Below are 12980 nucleotides of genomic sequence, written 5' to 3'. Positions count from 1 at the left end.
CAGAGACATGTATTAACATTGAAGACGCTATCTAATGATTACACGTCTTTTTGTTTGCTTCACATGATCATAAAAAGACAAAGATGGTAGTTCGCCAGAAATCGATTATTTACATTTTATAACTTTTATCCAGCATAATCTTGTTCATATCTGTGGTTTTCATATTAGTGGAGCAGCTTAGTGTCATTTTTAGCCAGAATCGTTCAGTTGATGATACAAGCATGATATTTGGTACAGTTATAGTCTCTGGGTCTAGTTATAGGAAAAAAGTGCTAGCCACACAAAAATCCAATATGGCCGCCATTTTTTTCAAGATGGCCGCCATGGCAGTAAAGTTGGCAGAATATCATAAAAATAGTTTACTTGATGATGTTTTCAATGGTTTTTTGCCCCAAAATGGACTTCTAATGCCAGGGTGGCAGTGAGGATGAGCTCTTTCTGCCTAAAAAATGCCCTATAATGGCCTTGTAATGTTTAGCAATAAAAACCTCATTTTACCTGACTCATATTTTTTTCAATATAACTCATTACACCAACAACCTTTGGTGGCCATCTTGGAAAATTTTGGAATTTAAAGTGGCTAGCACTTTTTTCTTAAAATTTGGTGTCTTATAAGTACTTCCGCCAAATTTCATGCTTGTATCATAAAATGAAAGATTTTTTGAGTTAGCTTCTCCACTATATATCACAATTGCTCGATCAATTTTCTATACGTATTTATTTTCTACATCTTGCTGTTCCTCCCATTGCCCGATCGATTTCTCGATACGTCTCTAACATCTTCCACATTCCTACTGGATACTGAACATGCAGGTGAAGTTTTCCAGATTCCCTGTATTTCTTGCAAGATAATCAAGTGTAAAGGAAACAAACAAGTAAACAATAATAAATGTCAAATTCATTCATATTTTCATTTAATAAAGTTCAGCCCATTGTTGTTTTTCAAATCCGAATAATCCATTAGTGGATCATTCTACCACACTGTTTGGTTGTATTTGATAAATTCAGTGTTTCTACACAGTGGACTGGAATGATTGGTTGATCAGTTTCTGCTACGCCGTGATGGTTGTTTCTACTTTATAGTAAAATAAACTCACTACGTCTCAATCCAAATGGTTTTTTCCAATATTCTAGTCGATTTATTTCACTTCAAATTTCATAATGGTAGAGGTCATTTCAAATAACAACGTGGCTCTTGAATTGTATGAATATTTATCGACTTATTATTACACCTCTAAACTTCTGGCCTCCTTTGTGGACTCTAGAGGTTTTTGTCGAGTCCTTCTGCTTTCTGGGCTCTTCTATCACCCAGAAGTTCTCAACTACTATCTTATTATGGCCCAAACCAGCCTGCAGCTCCTGCAGTGGATTCGCCAAACCACAAGGATGATGGAGAACTTCTCCAAACTCTACAGAAGTGGCTCAAGCTTGTAAAGTGATCCGATGTAGTTTCACTGAAGATTCTACGACTTTCCACCATAAGAATAGAGTCATCTTCTCCAGTAAACCGACTTTACGGAAGAACAAAACTCCTGCAGTCGTGCTTTGTAATTCGCACAACTGTAGATCGTTTTTTTTCAAAGCTTATTTCTAGATAAATATCTGTCGGGTGAATCTTTTCCTTTATAAACAGAACACATGCAGTATAAAAATAAAACTATTAAATGGCTTCTTTGACAAATTCGTAAAAAGTTTCTGTAAACATTTAAATGTTTTTTGTAATAAAACTGGCCGACATATTTGAATTATTGTAGTTGTCCTGATGATGTACAGCTTTCTATCAATAAATTACACTTTTCATATTCAACACAATTTGGAAAATGTACTACTTTTTGTGTTTGTCAATCAAGCAGCCACTCCAAAAGCTGCAGCAGGTTCTGTTGTTCCTAAACGGACCTTTTCGTGTTGATTTTGACATCAGTCCCAGACCTTCGTCTGCTCTGCAGATATGTCCCGAATGCTTGTGTAAAGCGAAAGAGCATCAAACCGCCACCAGGAGGATTTGCCCGCGGCGCTCCACCTTCCCTGACAGACAGCACAAACCTTTTTTTGTTTCAGCAACAGAAGTTGTATTGTGACGGAGCTGTTTCACTGCATTGGAATGTACTGTTGAGAGAAGCCCAAAAAAAAAAAAAAAAACACACCCAACTGTTTTCACAGCAGATAACATCAGCGGGGTCATAAATTTTTCACTAATTTTTCGGGATGCTCAGTGATTAAATCTGGTGATTTATTGCTGACATTTGTTGTGCAGTCGCTGTAACCGATGAGGCGAGGCTCCAACACAAACTCAGGTCAAGGTGTGAGTTTGACAGACTGACGTTTGCTGGAGTCCGACGTCTTAAGGTGGTTTGAGATCCTTAAAAATGTCCTTAAAGTCATCCTTATGATAAAAGGCTTCAACAATTACTTCAGTCTGAAGACCAGAAACTGGCCATTTTCCTCAATTAGCTGCTAAGCTAATGTGCGAAGATGAGAAGTCATTTAAAAAACATTTAACACTGGAGTTGTCCTTGATGACGACAAATAAGACTCGCTTCTTGAACTCTTGTAACTCTTCAACCGTTAAGGAAAGCAATGTTCCAACCAAACGTTCAATCTGTGATTTTATTTTATTTTATTTATTTTTTTAAACTCTTGCGATAACATTAAATGCAAATAAACTATTTAAGAATACCTTTTGTTTTCTCACATAGAACAGAAAAATATTTTAAAACATTTTACAAAAATTACTGTGAATTTCTGATTGCATGTTTTGTTCTGTTTTTGAATTGAAATAAAAAAAAAAAGAAAAAGTCTGTCTGGAAAAAATAATCAACATTCAATTTAGATTATTTTCAAATGACATATTATTTATAAACAAATGTTCACTATAAACGTATACATCGTCGACTAATAGACTATTAAAATAGTCGACAACTAATTTAATAGTCGATTAGTCGTTACATTATATTATATTCAATAAAATTGAACTTTATTCATATCCCAAAGGATAAATGTATCTGTTATGGCACCACAAACAGTCATAAAGTTGCATTAAAAAAACAAACTAACATGCAGTGTAGTAAAGTTGAAAGTTATGGTGACATTCTGCTAGCTTTTTGAACTATTTTAGCATTTATTAAGGTTTTTTAGGCTATTTTGAAGTTTAGCTAATATTTTAGCTACATGCTAGCTATTTTGGGTAATTTTTGATTTTTTTTTTGTTTTGTTTTATAAGACTAATTTTGAGTTTTGCTAATATTTCAGCTGATTGAGAGCTATTTTAGGGTTTTAGCTAATATTTCAGCTGTATGCTAGCTGTTTTGGCGAATTTAAACTTTTTTGTTTGTTTTTTAGGTTATTTTGGGAGTTTAGCTAATATTTCAGCTGCATGCTAGCTATTTTGGGTAATTTATGATTTTTTTTGTTTTGTTTTTAAGACTAATTTTGAGTTTTGTTAATATTTCAGCTGCATGCTAGCTATTTTGGGGGTTTAGGTAATAGCTCACCTGCATGCTAGCTCTCTTGGGTAATTTTTTTGTTTGTTTTTTAGGCTATTTTGAAGTTTAGCTAATATTTCAGCTGTATGCTAGCTGTTTTGGCGAATTTAAACTTTTTTGTTTGTTTTTTAGGTTATTTTGGAGTTTAGCTAATATTTTAGCTGCATGCTTGCTAGAAAAACCTCAATCAGTTTTTTCATCTTCGATTTGAAAAAGATAAATCTTGATCACGGCGAGACAAATGAGAAAAGATGCTAATGGGTTAGCATTAAGGAAAGTCCAGCTTCAATGAATTTAAGAGAAATCCAGTCAAACTAACACTGGAAGCTGCAGATAAAGCTGTTTTTCAAACTTTTTAATGTTTGGTTTGTTCCACATCTAAATAAATAAAACAAAAGTTTCTGTCAGGAAAAAAAAATGCAAAAAAAAAAAAAACCATTAAAAAAAGACTATTTGTGATGTAAAATCTAATTAAACCTTGTTTAGGTTCTGTGGCTAAACAAAAAATATATGTGTTCTTTATTAAACAGCATGCAATACGATTTAAAAAGCAAGTTATACATTTATAGAGAGGAATAATATTTTATTAGATTTTCGAGCCTCAGATGTTTTTAATTCAAAAGTGCTAAAACGTTCATCCAGAAGAACTTTGTCATTCACACAAAGTTAAATTTTAAGTTATTTTTAAAAGATAATATTTAATAAAATGGCTAAATGGTACTTTTGCAGCAAACATAAACATATTTTTGGCTGAGATGTTCAGCAGTTTCTTTTACTCCAAGTCCTGGACCGAGTGTCTACACACGCGCGAGTGCGCTGAATGATTCTGAGGGGATCTGTGGTATTTCAGCTGACTGTCATCCATCTTTGTGACTCTCACAAAAACAGAGAAGAAGCTCCTCAGACAGACTTTCTTCTGGAACATCCTGTGCAGTTTTTCACCTCTTGTTAAAAAGCAAAAACATTTCACTCCGCAGAGGAAGTGGGACCAAAACTATGAGAGAGAGGTTTTTGTTTTAACTGTGGAAGTGGGTCTGAAGGAGTCTTGAACAGCTTTCTGTTCAACGGGACAACAAATACGGCATCAGGGAACCTTTTCTGTCATGAGCTGAAGTGGAAAAACATACTTTTTTTTCTCAGATCAAAGCGACCAAAACTTCTCAGTTATGAAGTTAAAGGTGTTTCAGAATGAACGTCCATGAATTTTACTCATTGAAGTCAAAGATCTGCATGTTGACTGATTAAAAATATAACAAAACTGTAAAATATTCAAAAATCAAAACCTAATAAAATTAAACATTCAGAAATTAAAATTCATTGCACCCTTTCACCTTGAACAAATAAGTTTACGTAGATCGTCCTCAATCATGGTAAAAATCCACCAATCGCTTTACCCTAAGAGCTCATCACGCTAACATTACGTCTGATTTGTGCAATTTTTACAAATGAAAATTGGTAATACATGAATATAAATGGAAAAAGTGAGAAAATATTTGTTTTTTTAAGTGAAAATCTGACAAATGTATCAGGAATGAACCACATTAAAACCATAGAAGAAGTACGAATAAACCACACAAACCCGTGCTTCATTGAATTTCTTCACTTGGCCGTTCAAAGCACAGAAATCGCATCAGCACCATGGACAGCACCCGCACGCGACAATTTTTATGTGCAATTTATGGGAATTTTTGCGTCAATTACTTAATTAGTCATTTACGCAAAAACTGCATAATTCTCGACCGACCAGAAATTTTAAACAACTTAAAACCAACACTAAAGACCCTTCAGCCGAAACCCTCGACGGACATTTGCACGCATCGACGAATGAGGAACGTAAAATGATAAATATCACGAAAGACTGAAATGGTGGCGGCAGAGTCACATGACCTTTACAAAGATCTTCATGACACTCGGCCTTTTTGAAACCATCCTGAGCTCTGTCTTGGTCCACATTTACAAAGTGTGATCAAATAAATTCAAATCCATATTTTTAAAGTCCATTAGACATGGAGATCTCAGCCTTAATCAATTCATTAATGTCACATACACACTTGATAAAACATTGAGACATTTTGGAGCTCTGTTCTTTAAAACTCTACACATACAGTCTAACTTCTTTAAGAATTTTTAACTTTTTCAGGAAACAGATTTTTTTAGTCTTTATAAACATCATTTATTTCAAAGTTATCCACTAAAGTTAGTTTTCTCTGTACATCTACAAAGTTTCTTAAATATTTCAAATAATAAGTTAGATTTGTGTGTAAACGGTTTTCAGGCAATTCAAAAACTACACAATAAACGACGCAGAAACAGAAATGCATTTGGAAGAAAATGTTTCCTTTGCAGCCCAAAGTCATCCGAACATGCTCAGTTTGAGAACGGGGTCAATGATGCTGACGGCTTTTCAGAATGAAGGAGAACCGGAAAGAAGAACGACTGAAGAAACAGCAGACGACAGAGGACGAGTCTGACTGACAGCAAGGAATGAAGTCGGCTTCTGCCTGAACAAATATGAACCATGAATTTACATTGGAAGTTAGTTTGAGGTTTATTTCCATTTAAAATGATCCAAAAAGTATGTATTTTAGACAAACCAAACATGGCATGAAGAAATTAACTGGTCAACAAAGAAGGTGAGTTACCAAACTTTCTAAAAAAAAAAGAAAAATCAGAGAATTATTGAATGAATTAATTGTACAGATCGATTTGCTTGTTACCTTCAAACAGGTGTGTCAAACTCAATTGCACAAAACACACCTTAGGTCAGGCAGAACAAGATAAACGTTTATTTAAAACTCTGACACAAAATTTTTCAAATTGCAACTTTTTAACGTAATTATTTTTCTAGATTTATAGCATTACCTGAAATAATGCTAGTGTGAATGCTGTAAGATGAATTTGGCCACTGAAGATGCTAGTGCTGATAGCTGAAAAGGCTGAAATTTGTAACTAAAAACATTGACAGCTGAAATCACTGAAGTTAATGCCTGAAAATGCTGAAGCTGATTGCTGAAAAGACTTTCAGCAAATATTATCTAAATGCCAAATTAGCCTAAAAAAACAAACAAACAAAAAAACTTAGGTTAGCCAACACAGCTAACATGTAGCTGAAATATTAGCTTAACACCAAAATGGATTAAAAAAAAAATCTTAGTAAATGCTAAACAGCCCAAAAAGATAGCAGAATGTCCATTTTTAAAACTTTAAATCTGTAACTTTTTAACATAATTATGAATCATAAAATGACTTTAAAAATCAAGTTTTAAAGAAACAGATTTAAAGGACTTCAGGGGAAAATATTCTAAAGTAAAAAACCTTTTCTTTTCTGTGTGGTTTTGTCTGCAACTGCATCACATCCTAATATCTGTCCTTTCCCGCATCACCTGTGACCAGGTTAGTGTGTGACCTGAGCGGCGGCGCAGACCCAGCGAGGATAAATCCTCTGATGGTGTAAACGCAGAGGAAGGAGAGACGCGCCTGTTTTGGATCCGACACGCACGGCTTCTGGCAGCGGGACGACACTTGTGGAACATCCGGCAGCTTCCTCCTCCAAATCCTTGTGTTTTGACAAGAAATTCTTCCTGTGAGCCACTGTTTGAAATGTGGGACTGTGTACACAGTGGAAACGCCTGCGCGGCCCTCCGCTGCTGACACATGGCCCGATTGTGAGCCCGCCAGTCCTGCTTACTGTTTGCACTGACAAAGGAAGTGATTTTAATCCATCTTATGAATATTGACCTCTTGGCCGATGATGGCTGGGATGGGCCGCGGCCCCCGCGGGAGAGGATGGATGTGCCTTCCTGACATCTGTGGCTCCTCTGTGGCAGCAGGCGATCAAATACTCGACGCCGCTGCTGTTTGCTTTTTGATAACAGAAGAAAATTTGCCAACGTTGAGGTGGTGTTGGTGGATTTAAAGAACAGGAGAGGGACTTTAGAAAATGTAGATTCTGTTGATTTGTTGAAGATGTAAAAATAATGGAATTTACACGCACTTATGACATGAGGTCACTGCGTTTGTATGGTGCTCCTATCGCTGGTACTGGATCCTTACTGACCACCTGTTGCGTCCTGCTGCTGCTGTGCTGCACCTTTTCAACATGCTTTGCCCTTCTACTCACCTTTTGCTCACCCCTTGATCTTAATTAGCACCTGCCAGGTACTTGGGACAGAGGAGGCCTCACCAAGGCTGGCAGGGAGCAGAGCAGCAGGATGGGTACCATTTGGATTTTACTTTGAGTCGTGCTGGTATGTTTTGTTCTTTTTTCCCCTCTTTGTCCTCAGTAGTCTTATACTCCTGGGTTTTGTTATTTTAGTTTGGAGTTGGATCTTGGTAGTCTTTAATTTCAGGCTTTGATTATTTGTTTCCTTTAGGTAGTTTTGGTTAGGCAGCTGTTAGCAGGAAGCTGCTGGCTCAGACAGTCTCCATGACTTATTTTTTTATTTTTTTTGGCCAAGGTTTCGATCCTCTTTTGGTTTGTCTTTGTTTGGACCAGCACACTAATTATTGGATTTTGTTTTTTTCATTTTAAGACACAGCATTTCCTTTACTTAATAAACTGTGTTCCTTTTTTCTCATTAGTGTCCTGTTAACAAGTAACAGTTGGATCAATTATTTCCTTTTGGATAACAAGACAAGTAATGCTCTACATTTGTCTGCGGCTCACCGGTCGCCTGACTGTCGGGTACGGTGGCCGTTTTGGTTCAGTTGTTCCGCTGTCGGCTCGTTTCGTATTCAGACTGAGGACTCTCAGAGCGAACAGAAGTTCAGTCCGATTGGAAACGAACCGAGACCACATTGAAAAATGGGTCAGAGAGCGGTTCCCGGTACAGGAAGGTAGTTATCTCCTGCTAGGATTCAGATTCTGGCAGTGGATAACTACATCAGCACCACAGCTCCGCGGAGAAGGTGGGTGTGTTTTCATTGTAGTCTGGGGGCGGAGCTTGCAGCACAGACTCTTCCTGGAGGGAGTTGTTTAAAACGATCTTACATCGGCACGTTTCCAACCGCTCGTTTTTGTGGGTATGGGAAGAGGCAGAAGACTGATGGATCTCCGCAGGCAGAAAATGTGAACGTTTCTGTTTCTTCTCACCACTGAATCATCAATAGATCTTCAAACAGTCCATTAAGAATGTCATCATGACACCAGAAGAAGTTCCTGCTGAGGAACTGACTGGAATAGAATGAACTCAGGTTGACTTTTGCATCAGGTGTGAACCAACGATGAACTAGGTCCCACCTTTGTCCAACAGTAGCTGGGATAGGCTCCAGCAACCCCAAAGGGGATTAGAGAGGTTTAGAAAAGATAGATATATCTCCATTTATCAATTTATACATTTTAAATATTAATAATTAATATCAAATAAACTGAAATAGTATTTGTATTTATACTAATCATTTAACAGGCTTCCACTTTATTTTAATGTTCAAACTTTGTCCGTTTTATCTTGAAACAGGTCAAATTTCATACATAAATCCTAAAAGGGACGCATGCGCTAAATGTTAAACTCTTTAACTTTATTTAAATGTATTATTTAGCTTTACAAATAAAATTTAGATTTGAAAAATTTAATATTCAAATTTCCATTTAATTTACATTTAAAAATAATTCATTTAAATTGAGGTCAATGAAATTCTTTGAAACTATACATTGACTTTTCAAACTAATACCTACAGAGTTTCTTTTCATTTTTTTATCCATATTTTGTTTACAGTTGTTTTTAGTTTATGGGATTTGATGACTTGTTATCATTTTGAAATATGTTTATAGTTTTTTTTTTTTATGTCAAGCACCTTGAGTTCTACGTGTGTTGATAAAAGTCACTGAACAAACAGATTTATTTAGTTAAATTAACCATTTTAATAGGTAAATTAGATTAAAATACCTGCTTTGATTATATTTCATTTTCAATCATTTATGTTTCAGAATAAAAATGTATAATATAGATCCACATTTACACCAGTTTTATATATATATATATATATATATATATATATATATATATATATATATATATATATATAGGGTTTATTGTGTTATTAGCTTTACCAATGAAACTTAAGTTTATTGCGTTTAAATAAAGATTTTCCAATAAACATTACAGAACATTTAGGATCAACATTTTTACATTTACTCTCTACAGTGAGGATCCAGATTAATGTAGAAATTTACTTACATTTATGTTTACAGTTTTAGATTAGGAAGAACATTTATATTTAACATTTAAATGAACTTTCTTTCACCTGAGACAAATAACAGTTTTTCTCTCCACTGATGTCTGACTTAAATCTGATGAAATATGAAAAGTTTGATCATTCTGATAAAAATCTGATTCATAGAAGTTAGAAATGGCCAAGTTTTCATTTGTTCTGAGGGGAAGGAGGAGATACGGCTGGAGGGGTGACAAAGCCCGACCACGGAGCCCGTCGCCGCCGGTGATCATCCAGTGATGTATGGCTTCCGTGTGAGGCGGACTTGTGAAATCCCTTTTCGGGCCGACTCTTTGAAGGACTGTCGGTCATAATGGCGGGGCGTCAGCGGGGCGTCAGCGGGGCGTGGACAGACACTCGGTGTTTGAGTTTCACTGGAACAAAGTCAACATCTATGAAAAGAAGTTTATGGAACCATCACAACTATTAATGACGGCTTTGATGTCAGGTTCAAAAACATCACTTATAATGCTTATAAATCACTAGAAGTTTAACGTTTCCTACAGCAGCGGCTCCATGTGAGCCTGAAGCTCGGCTGATGAATTCAGCTTCTCTCCGCAGAAGAAATGATTCAGCTTCAGTGTGATTTAAGGGTCTGAAGTAATCATTGACATACCGTAACCCTTCTGTTGACCTTCATGAAAGGCAAAAATGTGAAAGAAAATTAGAGAAAATCCTATAAAATGTAAGTTTTTGATGTTTTTAGTAGATTTGAATTGTTTTCCAAAATTTGGGAAGATCAACATTCAAATATCTAATTAACCCTTTAACTGCCCAAAAAACTGAAGAAAAAAAAAATCACCCAAAAAATGTATTTTTTCTGCTGCTTGTTGCCTTGGTATGGAGCCCCTAAAGAGACATCAAACTAAAAAAAAAATAACTAAAGTTAAAAAAAAGGGCCTAAAAATACATTGTTATCCAGATTTTTTTATATCTTCAATTTTTAGATAAAAAAAAATCTGGTTTGTAACTCATGAGCACCAGATACAATCCAGAATTGTTTTCTTACTTACGGAAAAAGAACGTTATGGTTAATAACTGGTGCGCAACAGATTAAATAACACAAACTCTTTAACCAACTATAACTGTTATCGTAATCAGCTGGTTCTGTATGAACATATCACTGCTGTAAAGTGCTGTACATTAGTGCAAAGTTGTTTTTTCTGCTTCAGAATCCACTGAAATCACATTAATTGTGTAAATGCTTGAAGAGTTTTGATGGTTAAAACAATGTAATCTCAACAAAGATCCTTTAAAAAAACAAAAACTTTTAATTAGTTTTATTTTTCATTTTCTGACACAGTTTGAAATAACAAAAACACCAAAAAAAAAAAAAAAAAAAAGGGTACGAAAAAAATTACCTTCAAAATTGTGTCTTTTAAGCTACAAATTGTTACTCTCTCCACCAAACAAGTTTGTCAGAGACAAAACACATCAGTCCTGACTCTTCATAGTCTTTTCTATGTACCATCTCCTCCATAAAAGGACCCCAAATCCTCTGAAATATTTTCATTTTTTTGTTCATTTTAAATATCATAGATCAAAATTTTCCATTTCGTCATTTCTCCCAACCATTCTCTAAAAGGTGTTTGGTCTGGAGTGGAATTTAATGGAAAGACTTCAAACATGGTTGGTGTAAACGGACAATCACACAGGGTTCTACAGCCACCAGATGGACTCAACATCGCCACCTACTGTCATTGCGGCGTGTGCAGTGTGTGTGACAGGTTGTCATAGGATTCTAAGTGCAGGCCAGGACTGAAATCAACCTCCGGTCTCTGTTTTCTCTCCGCTGTCCGCTGCAGAGGGTCAGCTGTGAACCCCTATCGCCTCTTAAGTCTCTTTGTTGAAGACAAAAAGCAAGATTGAGAGAAACCGGGCAAAATGCTCAAAACAAAGATTACCTCATGAACTGTTAACTTTCTGCTTCTGGTAGATAGATAAACAGAAGATAAGTTAAAGTGTTTCAATCAAAAGAACTTGAGAGCAGCTTGTTGATGTCTTATCAGACAAACTTGAAATTCCTGGAATTACAAATACATTTATTCTCAAAAGCTAAAGTGCACAGACTACTGTCTGGATTTAAAGTACATAAACAAGCCAAACTGATATGAAAAACAGCAGCAAAAACGTTAAAGATTTACAATTTCTTTGTAGTTTAGTGTGTTTGTAGCACTCAGTGGAAACAAAACTTTTCAAGAAAAATTAACTTTTTAGTCAAAAAAAGTCATCAAGGTCAAGGACACATCATGCAGTGTTGAGTGACTTGCCTGCAGTGGACTAATGACAGCATTAAAATCACGTTGTGTTTGGATTCTTCAGGTGATAAATGGTTGCATGCCAACAGGAAGTAAAGTCCAACTTCGTTGGGGAAAACACCTACTACAAAATAAAACAGGAAGTCGGTCAAAAACAGTCAAACAAACAGCAGAGCACAGAAGCCATGAAAAATGACACATTTATGATAATTTATAAGAACTTTAAATGGAGAGACATTCGGTACCAGATTTATTGACCGCGCAGATTAAAGATAAACTTAAACAGCTGGATAAGAGCTGGTGAACAAAACCACGCCTGCATCTAAGATTCATAGATTAATAATTGATCAATAAAAGTAGAGATTGATCACATAAAGTTAAAGTCCGCTAGCATGATGCTATAATGGACGGTTAATGCTAACGCGCGGTCGACCTAAATATGCATTGCTGACTATGTACATCTTTATAGACTCGTGAATTTTCTGAACTCTTTTAAAGAAATATTTTTTTGAGTAACCATTTGTGGTCTACAGCATCGTTATTTGCTCATACTTTCTTCTTCTTCTGGAATAAGGTGTAATTATTTCGCGCGATCGCCACCTAGTGGCCAAACTGAAACACCCTCCAGGAGAAGCAGAACAATTCTTGAAGCTTCTCCGTTTGAGAATCCATGTAACACTGTATGGTACTTGTGTCAAAGTTAAGGCCCGGGGGCCGGATCCGGCCCTCCAGAACATTTTATGTTATTGTTAATAATGACCAGATAATATCTTGCGTTTATTTTTAACTTGTATAATTTTGGGAATATATATTTTTATGAAGAGTAAAATACTGAAAGTTATTTAAGGTTTAAGTTGATTTACTCTGGAATAATATTCCTGCCTTTTTATTATTCATAATTATGTTAAAAAGTTACAGTTTTAAAGTTTTAAAATTTAGCATTCTGCTAGCTTTTTTGGCTATTGGCATTTACTAAGATTTTTTTAAGGCTATTTTGGAGTTTAGCTAATATTTCAGCTACATGCTAACT

Source organism: Oryzias melastigma, linkage group LG22, assembly GCF_002922805.2.
Source record: "Oryzias melastigma strain HK-1 linkage group LG22, ASM292280v2, whole genome shotgun sequence".
Taxonomy (NCBI): domain Eukaryota; kingdom Metazoa; phylum Chordata; class Actinopteri; order Beloniformes; family Adrianichthyidae; genus Oryzias; species Oryzias melastigma.
The sequence above is the reverse complement of the archived record's forward strand: the minus strand, read 5'-3'. Positions refer to the sequence as shown.